General features: G+C 41.5%; 1 long non-coding RNA gene across 2 annotated transcripts in view; it reads left to right on the top strand.

The window, feature by feature from the left end:
* LOC116278148 (uncharacterized) overlaps nucleotides 1-14,689 on the top strand; it is a 564,959-nt gene that overhangs the window by 407,570 nt on the left and 142,700 nt on the right. For both annotated transcript variants that reach the window (XR_012068283.1, XR_004187521.2), the window contains one exon: nucleotides 12,447-12,588. This is a non-coding gene — a long non-coding RNA (uncharacterized lncRNA). The remainder of the gene's footprint in view (nucleotides 1-12,446; nucleotides 12,589-14,689) is intronic.

Below are 14,689 nucleotides of genomic sequence, written 5' to 3'. Positions count from 1 at the left end.
TGTTTGGGTGGACACAGGCCCCACAGCTCACTGTGGAACAATCACAGATGTCTGTATGTGATCTAGACACATAGGAGGTTATTTCCAAAGGAAACACTGTAAGGTCTGTTTACCCTGAGAAGGGGGACTGTCCATCTCCCTCTCTGAATGCCCAGTGGAAATCCTAGGTGTTTCAGCTGATAAGCTTTGCATGTAAGTGATGTGGGACTGGCTTTAGGATGACTGGGATATTCACCTGCTGAAAAATGCCCATTACCCAGGTCATGGTAAATCCTGTGGTTTTCTTTCACATGGGCAGCCCCATATAACCTTATGTTTGCAAAACCAAAGGATAGTTTGGATGACTAAGTGATAGGAACACAATAGGCAGTGTAAAGCCAGAGTTCAAGCAACTCAGGAACAAAACCAGGGCTAGTGTTTATTGGAATTTTGCTTGCTAAGCAGTGGACATGCTCCACTCCATATAACATCAGTACAACCCAGTGAGGGCAGAATTTTCATATTCCCATTTTACAGATGAGAAAAGGGAGGCTCAGTAATCTTAGGTAATTTGCTCAAGTGTTCATACGCCGGTCAGTGTGATTCCCTCCTCTTTGCATAATCACTTTGATATGGTACCCCAGAGCAGTGGCCCTCAGAATCACCCGGAAGGTCCCATCCACAGAATTTCTGATTTAATAGGTATAGGGTAGGCCTGAGATTTTGCATTAATGGGTTCCCAGGTGACCAGGAACTTTGAGAACCACGGCTCTAGAGACTGGATGGCTAATGAAGAGTTTGCTCAAAACCAACCCATGTGCGTGGCAAAGGGGACTTGTTTCCTTCAGTATATATCAATCTGGTGATACCATTGGGCCTCTTGAGCTGTGCAGTAGCCAGCACTGAACCTGATCCTCACCCTGGTGGCTGGCGCCTGTGGAGAGGGCAGGGAGATGGGCTCTGCGCTGTGGAGCCTTAAAGGAGCCCACGCGGGGAACTCCAGTGGGCTAACCCATCAGGCGAGGGCAGCACCCAAGCTGGTGACTTCAGGGTCTCTGTCCAGCCAATGAGTTCTGAGCCTAGGGAGACCCCGCCAACCACAAGCATGACTAGGGGCAGCTAAACTCTATCCTTCATTTTGTCCAAACCACAAAAATCTGAATCCCTGGGGTTTTGGTTTCACTGTCTCAGGATCAAGGAGCAGATGTACTTGCTCTGCCTGCAGCTTTGAGGGCGTGTGGCCTCCTTCCCACCCCTGCTCCATGCACAGCCCATCAGGACACAGTGACACTGGGGGAAGAAGAGGAGGAGGAGACAGCTGGGTTGGGAGAAGTGTTGAATGTGGGAGCTTAGAAGACCTCACTTCGTCTTGTCCTGGACACTGCTGAGGTCTGGCCAAGGTCAAGTTGCAGGTGGTGACAAGAGATTTAAATTCACCGTAAAAGAACAGTAAATATCCTTTCCTATGTGGCTGGTTCTCTGTGCTCTTCTTCAGGTCAGGTTGACCCTGAGCTCTTCCTGTGGACAGACAGTCGAGGTGCGGATATACTGTGTGCAGGAAGGTGTCCAGCTGGCAAACATACTTTCTAATGGCTTCACACTCTTGATCTTCTTTAATGGAGCAGTGCAAAGTCAAGGAGTAAGATAATTTGTAAGAGCTCTGTCTAAAAGCCTGTGTTGAAAATTCATTGGTCTGCAGCTGCCACATGGCACTGTTCTGGGTGCCTGAGTGTTGAATGTCAGCACAGGGATTGGGGGGTGCATTTATGGGTCATGTGACAATATCCAATAGGAAGATATCAGCGTTATTCAAAAAAAGGTTTTTGTATGTGAAATATGATCTTACAGGGATCCAACGATACAGACTGGGAAGCAGAAGTCACAGTTTCATTTGTTTTATGTCGGTTTAAGATTCATAGAATTTTAAAATTAAGGTAAATACAAAGCAAAACAAAACAAAAAAGAATGAAAAGCAAAGGAAAAGAAGAAAAACTTTGTGTATCTGTGGAGTTGCACCACCAACTGCTCAGATCGTGTGCAGCCTGTGATTGCCCAGATGAAGGAAGAACACTTGTGAGCGAGGACAAAGACAAAGTTGTAAATCTGCAGAAAGCAAAAGAGGGGAAGAGGAGGTGCCAGGGGCCCTGCGAGGAGAGACATCACCGTCCACACCAAGGTCTCCCTGTCCGGCTTGACTCAGGCCCAGGGGGAAATCTAGTTCCTAGATTTCCTAAGCTTACAAGAGATTCTGAAGGGACCAAAAGATAGTAACGGTTCACTGTTCTGATCAGCTTCTTAGATTAATAGTTCTCAGTCTTGACTGAATATCAGAATTTTCAGAGGCATTTAAAAATCTTAATGTCAGGCCATAACCCAGACCAGTTAATGTTGCTAAGAACTTCGCATCGAAGATTTTAAAAACTGAGTGATTCAATGGGCAGTCAGGCTGAGAATCCCTGCTCTAGAATACTCTTGTGACTTTGAATTTCCTAGATTATTGGCAGATTTTGATAATCCACTGTATGCTCATCATCCATGAAGCCAGTTAAGGCCTGGCTCCAAATCCTTCTCCTTGTCCATCTTTGATACTCTGTATCCTTATTTACGTGCATTGATTTCCTTAAAACAAACATGAACTGGAGGCAAATAATGACTTTTAAAGAAGAATGAACAGAATTGTGAAAGTATTTCCCAGTCCTCCCACATCCAACCTAACTTCTCCAGCCACAAATGCCTTTGGAAAATAAACTTCAGTCCTAAAATAACCAGCGAGCTTCATGTTTCTTCTTCTATTTACAATCAGTTCCTTGATTTTATCTCTAGCCTTAAAAAAAAAAAAACCTTTAAGAAGATCTGCCACCTGTTTAGATAACCACTTTTTTTTTCTTTTTGGTCCCTGTGATAATGTGGTATTCTGATTTTTTTTTCTAAGAAAAAATTATACCAGACAGACAGGTCTTAGATAATTTTTCCCTCTTCACCGACATTCCCTTGTCCTATTTTTTAAAATGTTCTTTTAGAAGTGCCTCTTCCAATCAGAGGAAGGCCATTTATTTCAAGATCTATAAATAGCTGTGGGTCTTTAAGATTCTTCTAGCACATTGTATTCCTGTGCTTTCTGCAGTGTTCATTTTCTTCCCAGGTTTTTTTTTTTTTTATTCCTACACAGCCTGAAAAATATTTCCCTGTGGGGAAAGTTATGACAAATGCCCTAAAATAAAAGGGACTGTGCCAAGTCTCCAGAGGGTGCTTAATAATTACTTAATAAATGAATGGAAAAATAGCAAAGTGTCTTTCCAGCCCAGGTATAGATTTTACCAGTATGAGTCTCCACACATTCTTGTGTAAGTACGTACGTCACAATTCTGGAGGAACACCTAGAGAAAACTGTGCTACTAGAAATTTTGCCAGTGGCCACTATTTTAAGCCCATAGATAAAATGACTATCCAGTCTCTGCTTTCACCTCTGCTCTGAATCTCTAATGCATCGTGGGGAAAACCTGTTGGGATTCAGAACTAAAAGAAAAGAATTGCAGTTATTTGATGTCTTAGGGACTTTGTGCATTGCAACCTGAGATAATGAAATTATTTTTGTTTTTGACCTCAATCAATTCATCTTATTTCTGCATTCATGTTTTTGTCTCTTTCCTGTCTTTGAAACAGTGCGTATTTTAGTGTGACGCACTTAGCCATGCTTCCATGTTGTCAACCACCTAGTCTTTAGGAGTAGCTAATGAGTGAGCAAAATATTCTGTTTCAGGATTAAAATCAAATAAGTCTAAAAGATGTGTTTAGTGTGTCTAAAAGAAAGTCCACCTCCAGAAACGCTGCTCAGATCTTCAGCTGACCCGTCTTGTCTCCTTCCAAGCCTAGGCTTTGATGGTCCCGGGGTAGAAGCCCTTAAATTTGGGAAGACCCGTGTTTCAATCTGTCCTTTGCTCTTTCAAAATGTGTTACTACTTTTTCAAGAGTAGTAAGAGTGCCTTGTTGGGAAATTGAGTTCTCATTTTGGGTAATAAAGTGGGGTTTGTTGTTTATCTGATTGTATTAATTGTTGAGCTGCCCCACGATGGCCGGGCTGACGGGGACTGTCAGTTCGGAGAGAACACAGATGGAAACAGGCGCGAGAGTCATGAGCCGCCTCTCAGCCAGGCCGTCAGCGTGTCAGTCTGTCACAGGCCCTGTGTTTCCAGACCAGAATTCCTTCATGGCGTTTCCTGGGGAATCTGCAGTTTTCTGAATTCCCAGTTCTGAGGAAAAACGGACCAAGAAGTCAGGAAAATGGGAAACAAGTGTTACAAACCTCCTTTGGGAATTAAAGCTTGACAAGTAACAGAGACTTGACTGGTTGGAAGGAATCCACTGACCTCGAGTTGAAAGCAAGAGCAGAAGGTGCTAAGGAGAAGGAGAGGCTAAGGAGCATTTCTGGGAGCCTAGTCATGGACAGTCTGATCTCTTCCCCTTGTAGCTCTTGCCATGCTTGTCTGTAGGTGCCCCTGTACCTGTCTCCTGCTAATGGTGAGTCACTTTTGCAAATAAAATAAATATTAATAAGCTTATACACATAGTATGCTCTATGCAAATCCTATGAGTGATGTGCTAAGAAATAAAAAGTTTTGCAAACAAATGAAGTCCTTAAATTGGCAGTTTTGACCTGTGATTCTGCATCGTGTCATTGATCTAAATGCTACACTATTGGAATACTACCTTACAACGTTTATTGGTGTTAATCCAGAATGTGAATATTACTATAAGCTACAGTTCTTTGTAATGACATGAAATTTAAAATTTCTTATTCATCCTATGTATTCTTCTAAATCAGACACATTTTCAGATAACCGTAATAATGATGGAGTATAGAGAATGTTGGAAATATTTTGAGAAAAACTTATAATTTCAGAAATTCCCAGGAATTCCTGAGAATTCTGATTTCTTATTGCCTTTATCGCCTAAATTTCTCTTAGAGCCTGGTGCCTTGTCTCTGTCCCCGATCTGAGCTGCCACCCCCTTTGAATTGGACTGCTGAAGCAGCCTGCTAACAGGCTCCCTTAGATCAGTTCTCCATACCAGAGCCAGAGAGACCTTACAGAAAGACAAGTGTGTTCATTACATCCCCTTACATAAGACATTTTAATGGCTTCCCACATTAAAAGGTGCTCAACCTCCTTAGCAACTTGGGAAATGAAAATTAATACCACAATTAGAGATCGGTACATACCTGTCATCTTGGCACAAAAGGAAAAGTCCCAGCTCCACGAGGCAGAAACTATTCATTTTTGCTCACCATTTTGTTTATGCTTAGTGCAATGCCAGACATGTATGGTTAGCTCAGTGTCCATCTTTAGACAGATGGGTGGGTAGATAAAGGAATGAGAGGGAGACAGGCTAGAGCCTTCATGCCATGTATTGCATGTGGTATCACCCAGACACCTGGCAAAATAGAGGGTCCTTTGGGTATTGCCCAAAGTGGCTTTTCTCTCTGAGGCTGACAGTCAAAGATCTCTTCATTTATCCACAATGGCATCTCCTACTGCAGCAGAGAAATTGGTTATTTTGAGTCCAAGTTTTCCCATCTTGAATGCAGGAAGGCTGGGCAATAGGCTTGGTATTTACTTCCTTCTGAAAATGTATCAAACTGTACCAAATTATGTAAAAATCCACCACGTATAACCTAACATTAGCAGCACCATTTCCTCCTGTTTTGTAGAACTGTGGTGAGAAACAAATGAAATAATGCACATAGAAGTTCATCACAAGGCATCACGCAGAAGTCATATCAAACATGGTTAAGTCAGCATACCCCCACTTTATAATCACTGAGATTATACACAGGGCCTGGGCCAGCCTTGAGCCAACCCAGAGAGATCATCCCCCTATCTGGAACCCCCTTCTTTTCTCGTCTCTCTAACCTGCTTTTGGTACCTCATATTCTGGAACCTGACTTCCTTAATGAAAGCCCTCATTTTCTCTGGATGAAAATGTATGGTAGAATCAAACCCATCATGTTTTTAATTTTGGCTTTGGGGCTTAGATTTTCTTTGACCCTTGACCAGTTTCTTAGCATTTTTGAACCTCAGTTTATGCATCTGTAAAATGGGAATGATGATCTCTCCCTAACAAGGGTGTTTTTGAGAATTGAATAAAGTTATGTGCTAGAAGGAGCATTCTTACTATCTGGTTCATAATGCATGTAAGATATGCATAAGTTCCCCTCCCTTGCCCTCTGAATGATCTCAACTAATTGAAAAGCTCATCTTCACTAATAGGAGAGGGCAGAAGTGCAGGGTTTGATAAGACAAAGGTGGGAATATCAGGTTGTCTAAGATAGCCTTCGGTCCCTTAATAAAGCCAAGGTGATAGATTTGGTCACACAGAAACCTACCAGCCCCTCAGTGACCTTGAACCTTGTGGGTGATAGAAGGATTAGAGTACACGAGAAAAGATGCTGACCTGCTAAGTAAAGACCCTTGTCTGAAAGTGTATGTTCTAGAGGCACAGTGGTTTTCCACATCTCAGAATCGTGGCCGGCTGGAGCTTACTCATCCTGGGTTTGCGAGGACCACTTCAGTACATTCTGGGAACCATGTGAGCAAGAACTCTATACCAGCTGGTCGCCCCCTAATCACTTTTTCCCTAAACCTTGACTTTCAGTTTCAGGAGTTATTATCTTGGACCAAGACTTGAAGTCAGTATATCATAGACCTTCATAGGCTTGCTGTGAGAGTTCACTTAAACCACCCCTTGGTAGGCCATAATCTACCATCCACACACTGAGTAGGTGGGGCCTTGCACTCTCTTGATGGGTGATGTAAACCTCTGCCCATGGTACCTGAGGCCTCAGAATAAGGGAATGTTTCCCTTGGTTTTGAATCAAAATAATCCCTGCTGTATTTGAACTTTTTAAAAAATTTTTTTAACAGAGAAGGAACATTTTCACTGTTACCAGCTCCCAGAACCATCCTTTCTCTGATTTCTGATTTTGCTGCACACTCACCGATGAGGTTCCTGGCCTCGGCTTTGTGACCACCGGGTGCTGGCTGTCAGCATGATGGATATCAGGTCATCCCTAAAATGCTTTTATTTTGGCCCTCTCTCTGTCACTTTCACACAAATGAGGATTTGATGCACAGTATGTTAAGTTTGTTATTTCCACTCTGACTCAATACATGAGTTGAACCAGAAGGGGCTGCAATCAGACCCAAGACGCTCTTAGATCTAACAACATTATGTCAGGGATTTCATAGCATAGTTCCAATTTCAAATGCTCTGCTCTGCTTCTAAATCAGGAGTTCTAAATATCTGTTGTGAAAACAGTCACTGCAATGAAGAATAAGAGTGGGAAAATGGTTATGAAATTGACCTGTCAGAGATACAAAGTCCATTTGTGGTAGTCAGGGCAGTCAGCCTAGGCAGGAAGAAAGCATGCGTTTTAGCAAGAGCCTTTTTTTGCTGTTGGAATCCACAGCCACAGGATGTTCATTCTTTAAATGAGTGTGGTTTTACTGCCCTCCAGTGTCTCAGAGCGTTAAGAACTTACTGAACCTAAAAATGCCTTCTCACCACTAGCCCTAGATTTTATAGTCATGGAAAACAAAAAATTTCAGAACTGAATTACCATTAGAGATAATTTAGTGAACTTCATCAACCCTTATATAGGTAGGAAACTGGAGGCCAGAGAGGAAAGGCAGGCTCAGCCCACCGCAGTGAGAGACAGCATCGCAAAGATTAATCATCTTGTTCATTTATTTATTGATTCACTTGTAGCAGATGTTCATTTTCTTGTATAATATTGGGAAAAAAATAAATTGTATTTTTTTTGTTCTCTACAGTATATCATTATCTTTCAAGTCCCTGAGGGCAGGAAGTTACTTCTTTGTGACTCCACAGCCAGAGTCCTTAATTCAAACTTTGCCCCTTGATCCCTTTATATCCCTTAGGATCCTTTAGGAGAGAGGAAAGACTGGGTTCTTGTCACTCACAACTTTGTTCCAAGGACTTGACAGAGTTTGGCTCATGTTAGGTGTTAAATCATATTTATTGAATCAACCAACTTATCAGTGAATGGAAGGATAATTTGTTGCAATATTAATTGTGATTTTTTTTGTTCTCATTGCTACGGGTATGCAAGCAATTTGTTGAAAGAGCAGAATTTGACAGGATACAATCATAAAACAACTCTCTCCCAAATCTTGCCCTTTCATACCTGCTTGGTGAGCTAGTTTTTGGTTTTTTTGGTCCCCTTCCCAACACATACACATTGCTTAAACCTAGGTTGGGTCTTATAACTTATGTAGTCACTTTCAGATGTAAAAATGACCTCTGGTCACTTTTAAACACAGTGGTTTAGTTTCCCAGCCACTTGAAGGTGGACTTCTGCACTGTTTTAGTGCTAGTGTTAGACACGAGGAGAGGACAGTGATGAGCTAATCACTTATGCTGTCACACTGACCAAGATAAAAGCATCTGGTAGTGAAATTCTGCTTCTGGAAATATCAGGCTAGCATATTTCAGGCCAACCTTTCCCCCACAGTTAAAAAGGCTGAAAAAATATTTGAAAAATATCTGCTGAAGATGTTAGAAGAGAGAGAGAAAAATGGGCTTGATTTCTTTCATCAATTTTGGAAAATTTTTAGCCATTAACTCTTCAAATGCTGCTTCTGGTCCATTCTTTACCATCTCAGTTTCTGGGACTCAAATTGTATGTATATATGTTTCCTATACTCTCTTCTGTATTTGGCATTTTTTCTCTCTGTGCTTCAGTCTTGATATGTTCTTCTGATCTATGTTCTGGTTTATTAACTCTCTTTAACTATATCAGATCTTTATTTCAGTTATTATATTTTTCAGTTCTTGAATTTCTGTTTTATTCTTTCTGTGTTTTATAGCTTCCTTCTGTAAGTCTCCATCTGATTTTTTAATGCTTTGAGCACATGAATGATGGCCCTATTAAAGTTCCTATCTGACAACTCCAATATCTGGATCTCCCATGAGTTTGTTTCTGTTGTCCAGTTGATTTTATTTGGGGTCATATCTCATGTTCTGTTATGTCTGGTTGATTCTGACTGAGTTGAGGCTTGGCATTTAAACAACTGGAGCAATCATGTGAGGCTCTGGATAACGTTATCCTCCTCCAGAGAGGATTTGCTGTGACTTCTAGCAGGCAGCTAGCCTGAGGGCAAATCATCTTAATGCAGGTGTGGACTGAGCTTCATTCTTTATGGAGTTAGCTTAATCCAGTGTGAAGTCTTTGGGGGCAAAGGGGTCAAGACTGAAATTCTGGGATTATTTACCAAGGCCCCCTCTATTTGGCAAGCCCCACAATCCTGTGAGACAGATAAAATCTCTGCTCAGATTCTCAGCTTGTCACCTACTGCATTCTGCTTATCTTTTCCTTCTTTGTCACAGCTTTCTGATTTCTAAATGTTTCAGGGAGAAAGCCTTTACAAACATTAGACTCACCTCTCTGGGTTTCCTGTCTCTTAGAAATCTTGGATCTCTCAAGGTTCACTTGTTTTTATATCCCAGCAGCTCTGCAAACCCAAAGTAAGAAAGTATACAGAAAACCACACCTAAGTACATCATAATAGTTTCCATTTAAAAAAAAATCAAAAGATCTGGGTACAGTGTCAAAAAAAAAAAGTGTGGACAAAGAGATTGTGATAGAGTCACACTGTGGAATATTATACAGCTGTAGGATGAGCAATTTATAATTATTACAAGAACATTTTTCATCTCTAAGCATAACACTGAGCAAAAGAAGCCAGACACAAAAAGGGCATATATTTTTGAGTCCATAAAGTCATAAAATACAAAAAAAGAAACAAAATCATCATAGATTTATAGTGAATGGAATCAGAACAGAGGTTAACTTTAGGAGGGATAGTAGTAGTTGGATAATGAGAAGTAAAATGTAGTTAAATCTTAAAAAGTTTTCATTAAATAATAATCATAATACTGTCTTGTGAACCTTAAGTATCTGTGCCTGTAAACACTTTCATATATGTATACATATTTATTAAAATATTTTAATTGTGTAAAACATAAAATTATAATACATGCATAATAAATAACAAAAATATCCAATAGGCAAGACAGAGTTAAAATGTTGCAGTTAAACTGGAGATTAAATATTTTAAGGTCTTTGTGTTGTCCAAGGAGTATAAAAAATATATATATATATAATATATATAATATAGTATTTCATATATATATGAAAATACTAACCAATATTTTAATATTTAGGATGATAAATAAAAGGATAGTAAAAAAGGTAAGAGAAAAATAAAACAATAAAAAGGAATTACCCTAAAGAGAAACTAAAACAATAGAGAGAAAAAAGATTGTAGAATAGATGAAATAAATAGAAAACACATAGATATATAGTAGATTAAATCCACATATGCCAGCAATCACCTTAAATATGACCAAACTAAATATGTCAATTAAATGACAAAGATTGTCAGACTAGGTGAAATTTTTTTCAAAAACTATTTGTCACTTACATGAGACACTTTAATACATAAGGATAAAGAAAGATTAAAAGTAAAAATATGAAAAAATATAGACTATGTAAGGAGTATTGCTATGGTCTGAATATTTGTGGCCCTCAAAATTGATCGACTGAAATCCTAACTCAGGAAGGTGATGGTATTTGGAGGTGAGAGCCCTGGGAGGTGATTAGGTCATGAGGGTGGAGCCCTCATAAATGAGATTAGTGCCCTTACAAATGAGGCTCCAGAGAGATCCTTCAGCCCTTGAACCACATGAGGATGCAGTGAGAAGTCTGTGACCTGGAAGAGGGCCTTCCTTCAACCATGCTGACCCTCCAGTCTCAGATTTTAGCCTGCAGAATTGTGAGCGGTAAAATTGCTGCTGTGTTTAAGCCATCCAGTCTGTGGCATTTTGTTACAGAAGCCTGAATGGACTAAGGCAGCTGTGCAAAAGAAAAGCTGTATACCAGTACTGTTATCAGACAAAGGAGATTTTAAGGCAAAAAGGCATTACTGAAGATCAAGAGAGACACATCATAGTGATGAAAGTTTCAATCAGCTAGGAAGATTGTGATGGTTAATTTATGTGACAACTTGACTGAACCACGGTACCCAGATATTTAGCCAAACATTATTCTAGATGTTTCTGGGAAGGTATTTTTCAGATGATAGTAACAAATTAGTAGTTTTGAGTAAAGCACATTACCCCTCTGAATGTGAGTGGGCCTTATCCAATCAGAGGGCGGCCTTATTAGAAGACTGGCCTCCCCAGAAGAAGAGGGGATTTCTGCCGGCAGACAGCCTTTGAACTCAAATCACAGCTCTTCCCTGGGCCTCCAGCCTACCCTGCAGGACTTGCCAGTTTCCACAGTCCTGTGTGTATATCAGAGATGATCTAGTATATATGTATATAAAACTGCCTACTGAGTTTGTACCTTGATCAGGCCCCAGGATATCCTTTTAATAAGTGAGGTCAGTAGTTACTGACATTCCCATTTATAGACACAAACCAGTACTAAATGGTTGCATAACTTGCTCAAGGACACACAGCTACTAGTTATTAGGATCAGATCAGAACTCACATCCTTCTGGCACCAAACTCATTGTCTCTTTCCACTGGTTTGTCTCACTCTTTCAATAATCTTACTTAGTCTGGCCTGTCCCACCATTTCATAGATGGAGATAATGGACTTGCTTTTCAGCCTGATAGACCCACAGCCCAGCACCCCGTGTAGCCCAGTGGTGGCCCTGTCTTTCCACACAGGGGCCCTGCCTGCCGACTCCCTGCCCTTGCTCACAGCCCCCTTTGCCTAGTGCACATTGGATACTTTCAGGGCACTATCACTCTCCAAGTGACAGATCTTAATACTCCTAATTGTCACCCATTATATCATTATTACTTTTTCTGTGGAATTAAAATCCGTTTCATGAAAGGGCAAAAAAAGTTCGTCTGCCTATAGCATGTCCCAGACTTCTCTATTGGGAGTAGTTGGTTCTTTAAGATTTCCTGTTCCGACTCCAGAGTGACTTTGCTTATCTTTCCCCCTGGTGGTTTGTGGAAGGATATTGAAGTCACACAGTAACCTCTGTGGTAGGTGTATTCCTTTTCAATGAAAACTGCTAAACAGTGAGTCCTTGAGGGCAAGGGCACTATCTTACTGGCCTCTGTGTGCCTGGCACCATGCCTGACACATCATAGGTAGTCATTAAACACATTCCAAATGGGGAGTGGGTTTCAGTGGTAGAGTGCATGCTTGACATGCACAAAGTCCTGGGTTCAACCTCTGATACCTCCGTGTAAAAAAAAAAAGAATGTAAATACTTACCAAATAAATTAATGGGCCTTCACCATTCCTTTTTTCAAGCACATGTGAATCCTCTGCCTTTGCCTCTATGAGGTGGTCCTCAAGCTTGATAGAATTAGAGTAAAACATACTTAGAAAGATATAAGAAAAAATTTTATGTCCCATTTTACAGGTGAGGAAACTGAGGCAGAAGGCCTAGAGATGCTGAAGCCACAAACAACACAGAAGAATCACAGCAGAGGCAAAGCTAGTGGGAGATGATCAAGTACCCTTCCTCTCTGCATTCTTCTGCCTGGACCCTCCCTGTCTCTTAGGTTGGTTCACCCTTTCTTCTCTGCTGATTTTACCATTGCAGAAATTCCTCTTTGCTTAAGCCAGTGTACAAGTTACTGGCAGCACAGAGTCAGTGAGGTTTAAGCCCTTCTTCATCTACATCACAGCAGGGACCAAAGTCAAGCACCGTGACCTTCTTTCTCATCTAAGCTTCCAAGGCAGCATCTTTGACCCATGAGTCAAAAAAGAGTGGCTAGTGTCACATTTTGTGGCCATTGTTGCTAGACTGTTTGTCTCCCATGGGGTGGCTGGAGACCCCTGGAGAGACAGTGAGCAGTCGCCACAGGGAGAGTTCAGACTCAGGAATCACAGCCCAGCTCTGGGCCTCGGCTGTGCTGTCATTTAGTCAGCACTGCCTGCCAGGCACCATGCTGCCACTGGGGGCTGTTGTGGTATCAAGACAAGCATGGTCCCTGCTTCATGGAGCCTTCAGGGTTACATCTAGGAGATGGGCATTTGATGAATGAATAAAACATAGCTAATACTTACAGGTGCTTGCTATGTGCTAGACACTGCAATTTCATGCCTTATTTGAAGATGAGCTGGTAGGTGGCAAAGCTAAAGCTTCAAACCACATCCATTTCTGTCTGACTCTAAAGCCCATACTGATGAAAAGAGAATGTATAAAAAATACCAAGTAAACTGTCTAGCACTTCATGAGCATCATGGGAGAATGGAACGAATCTGGGTTTGAGTCAGAGGCTAGGACTGAGTCCTGCCTCTGCCCACTCTGTGATGATGGGCTGCAGGGGTGAGGCCACATCAAGGGGGAGGAAGCCACATGAGGCAGGGCCAATAGGCTCACTGCCTTGCCCTTAGCATCGGCACAAAGAAGTTGCTACAATTCAGTTACATTGGCCTGACTTAAAGCATCCTAGGATGCTACAATGTGGATGAACCTTGAAAACATGCTAAATAAAATAAAGCAGACACAGGAGGACAAATATTCCATGATGCCACTTAGATGAGAGACCTAGAATAGTCACATACATAGAAAAAGCAAGCAGCGCAGAGATCGCTGAGGGAGAGGGAGGAGGGGAGAATGAAGAGTTATTTTTTAACAGTTGCAGAGTTTCTGTTTGGGATGATTAAACAATTCCAGGGATAGATGGTGGTGATGGTTGCACAGCATTGTGGCTGTGCTTGATGCCAGTGAATTGTTCCCTTTAAAAAATGGTTTATATTGGTAAGCTTTATGTTATATATATTTACTATAATAAAAATACTATTTTTTAGATTAAAAAAGTAAATATCCTAGGAAACCAAGCACTGTCACAAGAGCTTAGAAGATGGAGGGGACAGACCTGCAGGATGCAAATAGGGAAATCACTTCTTGATGAAATGCTGTGGCTCATTACTTACTGACACTGATTCTCAGCACTGATAATAATGTCTTCCCATATTTTGAGGCACTAAATACTCTAGGTACTTTACTGCCACCAGAATAGAAGCTATTACTTCTCTTTGGCACAGAAGAGGAGAGCTTAAGTGGTTTTCTGTCAGCTCCACACTGAGAAAGTCTGGACTTGAACTCAGGTCCCAGATGGAACCATCTCAGCAGGCGCCTCCTTGGGAAAGCACTCTCAGTCCAAGCAGACCCTGATTTGGGGGGACTAATAACTGTCATTGGAAGATGAGCTTTGATGAGATTCCAAGGTCTCCTGGACCCTGAAGACTGTGTTTAGTTTGAAAGCAGTCACAGTTAAGGTAACAGGAAAGCTGTAACCAAATCCGTAAGCTCTCTGGGCCAATCAGATCTTCTGCTAATAAGAACTCTATACAAATAAAGATGCACACCATATGAGATTTCTTTTGTGCTAAAGAGGAAGGTTAGTTTTTCACAAATGGCCTAGTCCTAAGTGGTACCTTCTCCCATACCAGAGGAGCAGGCAGGTGCATGAGATTAGGCCCTGTCTTGGGCAGCTGCTGTCCCAGATGTTTCTTGGCTCAGCTGGCCACATGGTGGAGTGCCTTGGCTGTGGAAAGTGGACTTTGCAAACTCCCACACTGGGGATGCACTGGTCTCTCCTTGTGGGGGGGTATACATGAGAGTCACCTTGTGTCAGAAAGCTGCCCTCCCTA

Source organism: Vicugna pacos, chromosome 3, assembly GCF_048564905.1.
Source record: "Vicugna pacos chromosome 3, VicPac4, whole genome shotgun sequence".
Classification (NCBI taxonomy): Eukaryota; Metazoa; Chordata; class Mammalia; order Artiodactyla; family Camelidae; genus Vicugna; species Vicugna pacos.
Note: the sequence above shows the minus strand (reverse complement) of the source record. Positions and strands in the feature narration are given on the sequence as shown.